The sequence below is a fragment of the Rhipicephalus microplus genome, unplaced genomic scaffold (assembly GCF_043290135.1).
Source record: "Rhipicephalus microplus isolate Deutch F79 unplaced genomic scaffold, USDA_Rmic scaffold_199, whole genome shotgun sequence".
NCBI lineage: Eukaryota > Metazoa > Arthropoda > Arachnida > Ixodida > Ixodidae > Rhipicephalus > Rhipicephalus microplus.
The window spans coordinates 140,001-152,500 of NW_027464770.1; the positions used below are offsets into that span (position 1 = coordinate 140,001).

Sequence of the window (12,500 nt, forward strand, 5' to 3'; positions counted from 1 at the left end):
CTGGCGGCCCACTCACTCGATCGCCAGGTCTGTTTGCCCCGGTGGTTCCACCGCCAGGCTTAAGCGCGAACTTTTTTTGTTTGTTTTCTTTTGATTAAGCGCAAGCTTTTTTCTTTGTTTTCTTTTGATTAAGCGCGGGCTTTTTTCTTTGTTTTTTTTGCATTCGCCCCGGCAGACGCGGTTTTTGCGCCGCCCCGGCTGACGCGGTTTTTGCCGCCCCGGCTGACGCAGTTCGGACTTAGCACTTTTCGGCTGTGCCTGGCTGGCGGCCCACTCACTCGATCGCCATGTCTGTTTGCCACAGTTTTCCCGGTGGTGCCGCACCCGGGCTCGCCCCGGCTGACGCGGTTTCGTGCCGCCCCGGCAGACGCGGTTTTCGCGCCGCCCCGGCTGACGCGGTTTCGTGCCGCCCCGGCAGACGCGGTTTTTTGCCGCCCCGGCTGACGCAGTTCGGACTTGGCACTTTTTGGCTGAGCCTTGCTGGCGGCCCACTCACTCGATCGCCATGTCTGTTTGCCACAGTTTTCCCGGTGGTGCCGCACCCGGGCTCGCCCCGGCAGACGCGTTTTTTTTTTCTTTCGCCCCGGCTGACGCAGTTTTCGCGCCGCCCCGGCAGACGCGGTTTTCGCGCCGCCCCGGCAGACGCGGTTTTTTGCGCCGCCCCGGCTGACGCAGTTCGGACTTGGCACTTTTTGGCTGAGCCTGGCTGGCGGCCCACTCACTCGATCGCCATGTCTGTTTGCCACAGTTTTCCCGGTGGTGCCGCACCCGGGCTCGCCCCGGCTGACGCAGTTTTCGCGCCGCCCCGGCTGACGCGGTTTCGTGCCGCCCCGGCAGACGCGGTTTTTTGCGCCGCCCCGGCTGACGCGGTTTTTTGCCGCCCCGGCTGACGCAGTTCGGACTTGGCACTTTTCGGCTGTGCCTGGCTGGCGGCCCACTCACTCGATCGCCATGTCTGTTTGCCACAGTTTTCCCGGTGGTGCCGCACCCGGGCTCGCCCCGGCAGACGCGTTTTTTTTTTTTCTTTCGCCCCGGCTGACGCAGTTTTCGCGCCGCCCCGGCTGACGCGGTTTCGTGCCGCCCCGGCAGACGCGGTTTTTTGCGCCGCCCCGGCTGACGCGGTTTTTGCCGCCCCGGCTGACGCAGTTCGGACTTAGCACTTTTTGGCTGAGCCTGGCTGGTGGCCCACTCACTCGATCGCCATGTCTGTTAGCCACAGTTTTCCCGGTGGTGCCGCACCCGGGCTCGCCCCGGCTGACGCAGTTTTCGCGCCGCCCCGGCTGACGCGGTTTCGTGCCGCCCCGGCAGACGCGGTTTTCGCGCCGCCCCGGCTGACGCGGTTTTTGCCGCCCCGGCTGACGCAGTTCGGACTTAGCACTTTTCGGCTGTGCCTGGCTGGCGGCCCACTCACTCGATCGCCATGTCTGTTTGCCACAGTTTTCCCGGTGGTGCCGCACCCGGGCTCGCCCCGGCTGACGCAGTTTTCGCGCCGCCCCGGCTGACGCGGTTTCGTGCCGCCCCGGCAGACGCGGTTTTCGCGCCGCCCCGGCTGACGCGGTTTCGTGCCGCCCCGGCAGACGCGGTTTTTTGCCGCCCCAGCTGACGCAGTTCGGACTTAGCACTTTTTGGCTGAGCCTTGCTGGCGGCCCACTCACTCGATCGCCATGTCTGTTTGCCACAGTTTTCCCGGTGGTGCCGCACCCGGGCTCGCCCCGGCAGACGCGTTTTTTTTTTTCTTTCGCCCCGGCTGACGCAGTTTTCGCGCCGCCCCGGCAGACGCGGTTTTCGCGCCGCCCCGGCAGACGCGGTTTTTTGCGCCGCCCCGGCTGACGCGGTTTTTTGCCGCCCCGGCTGACGCAGTTCGGACTTGGCACTTTTTGGCTGAGCCTGGCTGGCGGCCCACTCACTCGATCGCCATGTCTGTTTGCCACAGTTTTCCCGGTGGTGCCGCACCCGGGCTCGCCCCGGCTGACGCAGTTTTCGCGCCGCCCCGGCTGACGCGGTTTCGTGCCGCCCCGGCAGACGCGGTTTTTTGCGCCGCCCCGGCTGACGCGGTTTTTTGCCGCCCCGGCTGACACGGTTCGGACTTTGCACTTTTCGGCTGTGCCTGGCTGGCGGCCCACTCACTCGATCGCCATGTCTGTTTGCCACAGTTTTCCCGGTGGTGCCGCACCCGGGCTCGCCCCGGCAGACGCGTTTTTTTTTTTTTTTCTTTCGCCCCGGCTGACGCAGTTTTCGCGCCGCCCCGGCTGACGCGGTTTCGTGCCGCCCCGGCAGACGCGGTTTTTTGCGCCGCCCCGGCTGACGTGGTTTTTGCCGCCCCGGCTGACGCAGTTCGGACTTTGCACTTTTTGGCTGAGCCTGGCTGGCGGCCCACTCACTCGATCGCCATGTCTGTTTGCCACAGTTTTCCCGGTGGTGCCGCACCCGGGCTCGCCCCGGCAGACGCGTTTTTTTTTTTCCTTCGCCCCGGCAGACGTGGTTCCCCCCCCCCCCTCCGTCTTTCTTTTTGTTTTTTTTTTTCGCCGCGGCTGAAGTGGATTTTTCGGTGCCTCGACGCCCCGGTAGTCGCGGTTTTTCCGTTTCCGCACGGCCCCGGCTGACGCTGCTCGGTCACAGTCGCCTTTTGTGGTGATTGCAGACTTCTTGAGCGCGGGTGTTTTTTTTTTTTGTTGTTGTTGTTGTTTTATTACGCATTCGCTCCAGCAGACGCTGTTTAGACTTTTTGTTTCCTCTTTTATCCTGCGACGAGGTGACGAGGTTTATTCGGTGCCCCGCCGCCCCGGCTGAAGTGATTTTTCCTGTCCCGTGCCGCCCCGGCTGACGCGGTTGGGACTTCGCGTTTGTTCGGCCGCCACGGGTTTTGGCGCACTCGCTCGGTTGCTTGTTGTTGCCACTTGTTGCGAACCCAGGTTTCTTGAGCGAGCGCGGGCGTTTTTTCTTCCTTTCTTTCTTTGTTCTATGTGTTAGCGAATCGGCCTTTAATATCACACGAGGACTCACAACCAACAATTTTCAGTTTGAAGTGTAAAAAATCTGCAGGTGTTGACGTAACTGACTTGCCCCGTACCCTTGAGTACATCCATGAAGTTCTCGTAGTACTACTAAATCGCATTATTCCAAGTGGAGAAATTCCCATAAACTTGCAAACCTCTACACGAAAATCGGTGCGCGTGATAAAGTTGAAAATTATCGTCCGATATCAAATGTGCCTTCTATAACACAAATTCTAGGAAAAAAAAAAAAAAAACACTTGTTCGCCGTTTTCTGCGCCGTGACTGGCAGCACTCCGGCGAAGCGAAACGGGGTCGATTCGAGCACGATATCGGCGTCTTTCGACGTGCTCGCCGGCGACCGTCGCACGAGTACGTCGCACGAGCGCGTCTGCCGGGGCGCCGTTTGCGAAGCCGACGCAAAAGTGGGAACCGCCGCTCGGATGATCGCCGCTTTCGGCAGAGTGAGTGTTGGCACTCCGGGGAAGCGAAACAGCGTGAATGCGCCCACGAAATCGGCGTATTTTGAAGTGCCCGCCGGCGACCGTCGCACGAGTACGGTAAACCGCGTCAGCCGGGGCGTAGTTCGGGACGCCGACGAAAAAGTGGGAAGCGCAACTCGGATCTTCGCCGTTTTTGCAGGAGTGAGTGGCGGCCCTCCTGCGAGACCAAGAAGCATCGATTCGTGCACGAATTCGGCGCCTTTCGACGTGATCGCCGGCGACCGTCGCTCGAGTAGGGCAAACCGCGTCTGCCGGGGCGGGCTTCGGGACGCCGATGCGAAAGTGGGAAACGCTGCTCGGATGTTCGCCGTTTTTGGCCGAGTGAGTGCTGGCACACGGGCGAAGCCAAACGGGGCCGATTACGGCACGATATCGGCGTCTTTCGACGTGCCCGCCGGCGACCGTCGCACGAGTACGGTAAACCGCGTCAGCCCGGGCGGAGTTCGGGACGCCGATGCGAAAGTGGAGAACGCCGCTCGGATCTTCGCCGTTTTTGGAGGAGTGAGTGGCGGCACTCCGGAGAAGCCAAGGAGCGCCAATTAGCGCACGATATCGGCGTCTTTCGACGCGCTCGCCGGCGACCGTCGCACGAGTAGGGCAAACCGCGTCTGCCGGGGCGGGGTTTACGACGCCGACGCAAAAGTGGGAACCGCCGCTCGGATGTTGGCCGTTTTTGGCAGAGTGAGTGCTGGCACTCCGGCGACGCGAAAGAGCGCGAATGCGCCCACGAAAGTGGCGTATTTGGACGTGCGTGACGGCGACCGCTGCAGGAGTACGAAAAACCACGTCAGCCGGGGCGAGCGACACACGGCGGTCTGGGTGCTTATCGCTGCTATTATAGGGGCACCCCGGCAGACGCAGAAAAAAAAAAAAAAATTTTCGACCTTCTTTTTTGCTGGTCGAGCTCGGGTAACCCAGGTCGCAATGGGAGCCGCGCACGAAAGCGGCGTCGCGAGACGCGTTCGCGGTCGCTAGTCGCACGAGCTCGGCAACCGCGTCAGCCGGCGCGGAGTTCGGGATGCCGACGGCTAAGTGGGTACCGCTGCTCGGATGTTCGCCGTTTTTGGCCGAGTGAGTGCTGGCACTCCGGTGAAGCCAAGGAGCGCCAATTCGTGCACGATATCGGCGTCTTTCGACGTGCCCGCCGGCCACCGCCGCACGAGTACGGCAAACCGCGTCTGCCGGGGCGGGGTTCGCGACGCGTACGCAATAGTGGGAACCGTCGCTCGGATGTTCGTCGTCTTTGGCCGAGCGAGTGCTGGCACTCCGGCGAAGCGAAACGGGGCCGATTCGGGCACGATATCGGCGTATTTCGACGTGCTCGCCGGCGACCGTCGCACGAGTACGGCAAAGCGCGTCTGCCGGGGCGAGGTTTGCGACGCCGACGAAAAAGTGGGAAGCGCCGCTCGGATCTTCGCCGTTTTTGCAGGAGTGAGTGGCGGCCCTCCTGCGAGACCAAGAAGCATCGACTCGCGCACGATATCGGTGTCTTTCGACGTGCCCGCCGGCCACCGCCGCACGAGTACGGCAAACCGCGTATGCCGGGGCGGGGTTGGCGACGCCGACGCAAAAGTGGGAACCGCCACTAGGATGTTCGCCGTTTTTGGCAGAGTGAGTGCTGGCACTCCGGCGAAGCGAAAGAGCGCGAATGCGCCCACGAAAGTGGCGTGTTTGGACGTGCTTGACGACGACCACCGCAGGAAAACGAAAAACCACGTCAGCCGGGGCGAGCGACCCATGGCGGTCTGGGTGCTTATCGCTGCTATTATAGGGGCACCCCGGCAGACGCAAAAAAAAAAAAAAAAATTTTTTTCGACATTCTTTTTTGCTCGTCGACCTCGGGTGACCCAGGTCGCAGTGGGAGCCGCGCACGAAAGCGGCGTCGCGAGACGGCTTCGCGGTCGCTAGTCGCACGAGCTCGGCATCCGCGTCTGCCGGGGCGGAGTTCGGGACGCCGACGGCTAAGTGGGAACCGCCGCTCGGATGTTCGCCGTTTGTGGCCGAGTGAGTGCTGGCACTCCGGCGAAGCCAAACGGGGCCGATTCCGGCACGATATCGGCGTCTTTCTACGTGCTCGCCGGCGACCGTCGCACGAGTACGGCAAAGTGCGTCTGCCGGGGCGGGGTTTGCGACGCGTACGCAATAGTGAGAACCGTCGCTCGGATGTTCGTCGTCTTTCGCCGAGCCAGTGCTGGCAATCCGGCGAAGCCGAACGGAGCCGATTCGGGCACGATATCGGCGTCTTTCCACGTGCTCGCCGGCGACCGTCGCACGAGTACGGTAAACCGCGTCAGCCGGGGCGGAGTTCGGGACGCCGATGCGAAAGTGGGAAGCGCCGCTCGGATCTTCGCCGTTTTTGGAGGAGTCAGTGGCGGCACTCCGGTGAAGCCAAGGTGCGCCAATTCGCGCACGATATCGGCGTCTTTCGACGTGCCCGCCGGCCACCGTCGCACGAGTACGGCAAACCTCGTCTGCCGGGGCGGGGTTTGCGACGCCGACGCAAAAGTGGGAACCGCCGCTCGGATGTTCGCCGTTTTTGGCAGAGTGAGTGCTGGCACTCCGGCGAAGCGAAAGAGCGCGAATGCGCCCACGAAAGTGGCGTGTTTGGACGTGCTTGACGACGACCACCGCAGGAAAACGAAAAACCACGTCAGCCGGGGCGAGCGACCCATGGCGGTCTGGGTGCTTATCGCTGCTATTATAGGGGCACCCCGGCAGACGCAAAAAAAAAAAAAAATTTTTTTCGACATTCTTTTTTGCTCGTCGACCTCGGGTGACCCAGGTCGCAGTGGGAGCCGCGCACGAAAGCGGCGTCGCGAGACGGCTTCGCGGTCGCTAGTCGCACGAGCTCGGCAACCGCGTCTGCCGGGGCGGAGTTCGGGACGCCGACGGCTAAGTGGGAACCGCCGCTCGGATGTTCGCCGTTTGTGGCCGAGTGAGTGCTGGCACTCCGGCGAAGCCAAACGGGGCCGATTCCGGCACGATATCGGCGTCTTTCTACGTGCTCGCCGGCGACCGTCGCACGAGTACGGCAAAGTGCGTCTGCCGGGGCGGGGTTTGCGACGCGTACGCAATAGTGAGAACCGTCGCTCGGATGTTCGTCGTCTTTCGCCGAGCCAGTGCTGGCACTCCGGCGAAGCCGAACGGAGCCGATTCGGGCACGATATCGGCGTCTTTCCACGTGCTCGCCGGCGACCGTCGCACGAGTACGGTAAACCGCGTCAGCCGGGGCGGAGTTCGGGACGCCGATGCGAAAGTGGGAAGCGCCGCTCGGATCTTCGCCGTTTTTGGAGGAGTCAGTGGCGGCACTCCGGTGAAGCCAAGGTGCGCCAATTCGCGCACGATATCGGCGTCTTTCGACGTGCCCGCCGGCCACCGTCGCACGAGTACGGCAAACCTCGTCTGCCGGGGCGGGGTTTGCGACGCCGACGCAAAAGTGGGAACCGCCGCTCGGATGTTCGCCGTTTTTGGCAGAGTGAGTGCTGGCACTCCGGCGAAGCGAAAGAGCGTGAATGCGCCCACGAAAGTAGCGTATTTGGACGTGCTTGACGGCGACCGCCGCAGGAGTACGAAAAACCACGTCAGCCGGGGCGAGCGACCCACGGCGGTCTGGGTGCTTATCGCTGCTATTATAGGGGCACCCCGGCAGACGCAGAAAGAAAAAAAAAATGGGGACATGGCGTGCGTCACCGTGCGGCTTCGCAGCGTTGCCGAAGTCGCCGAGCCCTTCGACTGAGCCGAACGGCGGACAGGGAACGTTGGTCGGCCGTTCTAACCTGTCGGTGCCACGCCGAGACGTCGTTAAGGAAAACCGCGTCGTGGGCCTCTACGACGCCGTCGAGTCGTTGTACGTTTGGTGTCCAGCGTGTCGGCGGCGAGTAGCGGACACGTCGTTCACGACTTCGGTCTTTCGCAGTCGACGCGAACTTGCGGAGAGTCGTGGTGCCTCACGTTTTCGGCAGAAACCGCGGCGGAATTTTCCCGTGCGTGCGCGCACGACCTCGGTGCTGTGCCGTCAGCGTAGTGTTGCACAAACTCGTGGCCTACCCAAGGTGCGGTACGTTTGCGGCCGTATCCTCGGTGGGAATTTCGTGAGTAGGGTCGCAAATTCTACGACCTCGGCGGGTTTGAGAGCGACGTAGACTTGTGGCACGCTCAACATGCCACACGTTTCGGGGCACACCCGCGGTGAAATTTTCTCGAGTACGCTCGTATTAGGGCCCAAGGAGGTCTGGGTACTTATCGCTGCTATTATGTGGGGGTTCTCGTGAGCGGCGTACGCGAAAGCGACCGGGTGTCTGATATGCGGCGGGCTTCGGCCTCGTCAAGCGTGTCCTCGGGTCTGCTCCAGGGGAATCCACGGCAGTCGTCTGCAGCCTCATCCGCTTGATGCGTTAGGGGCTGGTTGTCGGACGGTGCCGTTTTACCACGATATCGAGGTGTGTTCCGTGTCGTCCTCGGGCGATTCAGATGCGAAAGCGCCGAAGACGCGGGCGTGACCCGTCGTCTGGCGGCTTTGCAGTCTCGGCTCCGTTGCTAGTTCCGGCCGGTCCACCGACAGTGCAGCGGGCTTGGGCAACCCGCACGGCGCGACCGAGTCGATGCAACGAAAAAGAGCGAGCATGAACGTGCTTCTTGCCGCACGGCTCCCACTCGTCTTTCGGGAAGGTTGTGCCGTAGCGAGCTCGAACGCCGTCATCTCGGAGTGCAAAATAAGCGTGTTGGGGCGCCTGAAGGTGGCCTCCGCCGCACACAGACTGCGTCCGGCCCGCCGAGGGCGAGGACGGACGCGCAGTCGAACGATTACCTGGTTGATCCTGCCAGTAATCATATGCTTGTCTCAAAGATTAAGCCATGCATGTCTAAGTACATGCCGAAATAAGGCGAAACCGCGAATGGCTCATTAAATCAGTTATGGTTCCTTAGATCGTTTCTTCCTACTTGGATAACTGTGGCAATTCTAGAGCTAATACATGCAGTGAGCCTGGAGCCCTTTGGGTAACGGGTGCTTTTATTAGACCAAGATCGATCGGGTTTCGGCCCGTATTGTGTGGTGACTCTGGATAACTTTGTGCTGATCGCATGGCCACGAGCCGGCGACGTTTCTTTCAAGTGTCTGCCTTATCAACTTTCGATGGTAGGTTACTTGCTTACCATGGTTGTTACGGGTAACGGAGAATCAGGGTTCGATTCCGGAGAGGGAGCCTGAGAAACGGCTACCACATCCAAGGAAGGCAGCAGGCGCGCAAATTACCCACTCCCGGCACGGGGAGGTAGTGACGAAAAATAACAATACGGGACTCTTTTGAGGCCCCGTAATTGAAATGAGTACACTCTAAATCCTTTAACGAGGATCAATTGGAGGGCAAGTCTGGTGCCAGCAGCCGCGGTAATTCCAGCTCCAATAGCGTATACTAAAGCTGCTGCGGTTAAAAAGCTCGTAGTTGGATCTCAGTTCCAGACGAGTAGTGCATCTACCCGATGCGACGGCTCGGACTGAACATCATGCCGGTTCTTTCTTGGTGCACTTCATTGTGTGCCTCGAGATGGCCGGTGCTTTTACTTTGAAAAAATTAGAGTGCTCAACGCAGGCGAGTCGCCTGAATAAACTTGCATGGAATAATAGAACAAGACCTCGTTTCTGTTCTGTTGGTTTTTGGAATACGAGGTAATGATTAAGAGGGACGGACGGGGGCATTCGTATTGCGGCGCTAGAGGTGAAATTCTTGGACCGTCGCAAGACGAACTACTGCGAAAGCATTTGCCAAGAATGTTTTCATTGATCAAGAACGAAAGTCAGAGGTTCGAAGGCGATCAGATACCGCCCTAGTTCTGACCATAAACGATGCCAACCAGCGATCCGCCTGAGTTACTCAAATGACTCGGCGGGCAGCTTCCGGGAAACCAAAGTATTTGGGTTCCGGGGGAAGTATGGTTGCAAAGCTGAAACTTAAAGGAATTGACGGAAGGGCACCACCAGGAGTGGAGCCTGCGGCTTAATTTGACTCAACACGGGAAAACTTACCCGGCCCGGACACTGGGAGGATTGACAGATTGAGAGCTCTTTCTTGATTCGGTGGATGGTGGTGCATGGCCGTTCTTAGTTGGTGGAGCGATTTGTCTGGTTAATTCCGATAACGAACGAGACTCTAGCCTATTAAATAGGTGCGGGGTTCCCAGCACCTTACAACCTTCTTAGAGGGACAAGCGGCTCCTAGCCGCACGAAACAGAGCAATAACAGGTCTGTGATGCCCTTAGATGTCCGGGGCCGCACGCGCGCTACACTGAAGGAAGCAGCGTGTCTTTATCCCTGTCTGAAAAGACTGGGTAACCCGTGGAACTTCTTTCGTGATTGGGATAGGGGCTTGCAATTGTTCCCCTTGAACGAGGAATTCCCAGTAAGCGCGAGTCATAAGCTCGCGTTGATTACGTCCCTGCCCTTTGTACACACCGCCCGTCGCTACTACCGATTGAATGATTTAGTGAGGTCTTCGGACCGATGTCCGGCGCGGCCTTTCGGTTGCGCCGGTCTGTTGGAAAGATGACCAAACTTGATCATTTAGAGGAAGTAAAAGTCGTAACAAGGTTTCCGTAGGTGAACCTGCGGAAGGATCATTAACGGATTGTGAAGGGTGAGCGCCTCAGCTGCGTCTGCGCCCGACACTTTCTGCCGCTGACCCCGTTTGGACGCGGGGTCGGCTTTTCCCCACGGGGCTGCCTGAATGTGGAGCGGCACCCCGTGACAAATTGTTGCGCCCAGCGGACGCCAACACCGCGACCTTGGACGGTCGGCCAGGTGGCGGACGCGGGTACAAACGGCGCAACGCACTCATAGGTCGGCTTTCGACCCGCCACTGCACCGTGGCTCGAAGCGCTCGAAATGCGCGACCCGACCGCTGCGGGACCGCCTAGTACTGTAAACAGGAGCGGCGGAGCGCGAACGGCGAGTCGTGGTTACGTCGGTAGAAGGCGAGGCTGCGCGTTCCCGAAACGCCAGCCGAGTGCCCTCCCGACCGTTCGAGCGTGCAAGAACGAGACCCGACAATCGCGCGGCGACTGCCAAGTACGAGAGGAACGGCACAAGCGTCGGCGGTCGGTCAAGGAACTGGCGATGTGACGGGTCCGCTGTGCACCAGTGCATACCGTCCCGCCGTCCGCGGCAAGCGCCTCCGCGTCCTCGGGTGACGGAGGCTGCCGGTCGGTTCTTGCAGGCGAGGGATCTCGCTGGCACCGGTTCGCGTTGACGCGCGGCCGGTCATGGCACGGCGATGCGACGGCCGAGGTGCGCAGTACTCGATGGAGGAACCGCACGCTCCGATGACCGTCCCGCCCTCCGCGGCGTATGCGTACCGACCGTAATGGTTGCAGCAGCGCCGGCCGGCTTTTGAATTCGCCACACGAAACACGGTGCGAGATCGCGGTTAGGGGAGCGTCGACGTTGCCAGGCGTTTTGCTTGCTGCCGAGGGAAAGGCGGCACGGCCACGTCGCGCTCGTCGCGATTAGCGGGTCTGCGCGCTTTGGGAAGGTGCCGCAACGACTTGCCGAAAGAGGAAGCACGGAAGAACGAGGGACTTGGACGTCCCGACAATTGAACGCACTTGCGGCCAGGCCCTTGCTGGCTTCGTTCTTCCGCCTCGAGTAGGCTCGTACGCGGCTCCGGCGCCGAAAGTGGTCCTTGGCACCGACTTCGGTGGACGTGGGAAGTGCCGCGCAAGTACGGCGCGCCTGGCTCCACCTGTTGGCTAAAGTAGGCAGCCGGATCGGCATTTTGGTGTGCGGTGGCAAACCGTGGATGCGAAAAAAGCTTGTGCGATTTCGTGGAACAAAAAGCGGGGGTCCCCCTTTTTATGCGGAGGAGACCGACCCGCCCGCCGTGGTGAACCGCGACGCCACGGTAAAAACGGGAGAGGCTTGTCGATGGGACCGTGCATCCCGCGCTCCACGGAGGCCGGGAGGCGGCCGCCCGAGGAAATGTGTAGCCGTCGAGGCCCGCATCTGCGTGCACTCTTATCCAAATGGGTGTACCGCAGGCATTTTCTGGTTAGGCGGGCCAATGAGAGCGAGCACACAACGATACCTACGGGTCCGGCTTGGAGAACCGGCTTCGACGCCTCCCGAGTATTTATAGAGGGGTGGACCACGAAAGCACTCGCAAGTAGCGGAAGCGAAACGCCGTCCGAAACACACCGTTTGCTCGATTTGCGGCAGCCGAAAAAGGCGCGGCAGAGTTTTGGAGTCCAAGCGTGCGCTGAAAAGCGCCCTTCTTGGCCACTGTTTGGCCGAGTGCCAGAAACGTTTGGTTTTGACTGTACGGAATTGAACAAACACTTTTTCACGACTCTAAGCGGTGGATCACTCGGTTCTCGGGTCGATGAAGAACGCAGCCAGCTGCGAGACTTGGTGTGAATTGCAGGACACACTGAGCACTGATTCTTTGAACGCACATTGCGGCCTTGGGTCTTCCCTTGGCTTCGTCTGTCTGAGGGTCGGATCACATATCAAGAGAGCCTTCGGCGCACAAGGGAACGTGAGCCGTCGACTCGTTTTGACCGCGTCGGCAACACGGACAGCACGCTGAACACCTCACAGCGAGCGCCAACAGCGGCCACTCAAGGGCGAGACGGTGGCGACCGTCGTGCCAGAGCCCAACCGAAACGGGGGCGACCGACTGCATTGAGGATGTGGCACCTCGTTGAGACCGCCGCAGGACTTCGAGTCGGAAGGAAGCCTGCAGGGAAAGTGCGGTCGAGGTTGCGTACTCCTCTCTGCGACCGGGCGCGCAAGAGCTGCGAGAGCCACGGACGCGCAACTTTAACGCACGGTAAACACGAGGAGCGAAAGCCGGCCAGCAAAGCTTCTCCAGCCGTGCGCAAAGTGCGCGAGATCGCAGCCTTGCGTTGCGCTTGTTGCCCTCGAAGTAAGCAGGGTGTCCCGTAGACCGGGCGCTCGAACACGCTGCGGGGCCGTGCCTCCTCCAGGCTTTGCCGCGCGAACAGGGAACG

General features: G+C 60.7%; 1 long non-coding RNA gene and 2 other non-coding genes across 3 annotated transcripts in view; 2 read left to right on the top strand and 1 right to left on the bottom strand.

The window, feature by feature from the left end:
* LOC142791904 (uncharacterized) overlaps window positions 1–12,500 on the bottom strand; it is a 41,101-nt gene that overhangs the window by 6,026 nt on the left and 22,575 nt on the right. The gene's annotated exons all lie outside the window — the stretch shown is intronic.
* On the top strand, window positions 8,301–10,115 carry LOC142791938 (small subunit ribosomal RNA). The gene has a single exon (XR_012890520.1). It is a non-coding gene; the product is annotated as a small subunit ribosomal RNA (ribosomal RNA).
* On the top strand, window positions 11,835–11,987 carry LOC142791920 (5.8S ribosomal RNA). The gene has a single exon (XR_012890503.1). It is a non-coding gene; the product is annotated as a 5.8S ribosomal RNA (ribosomal RNA).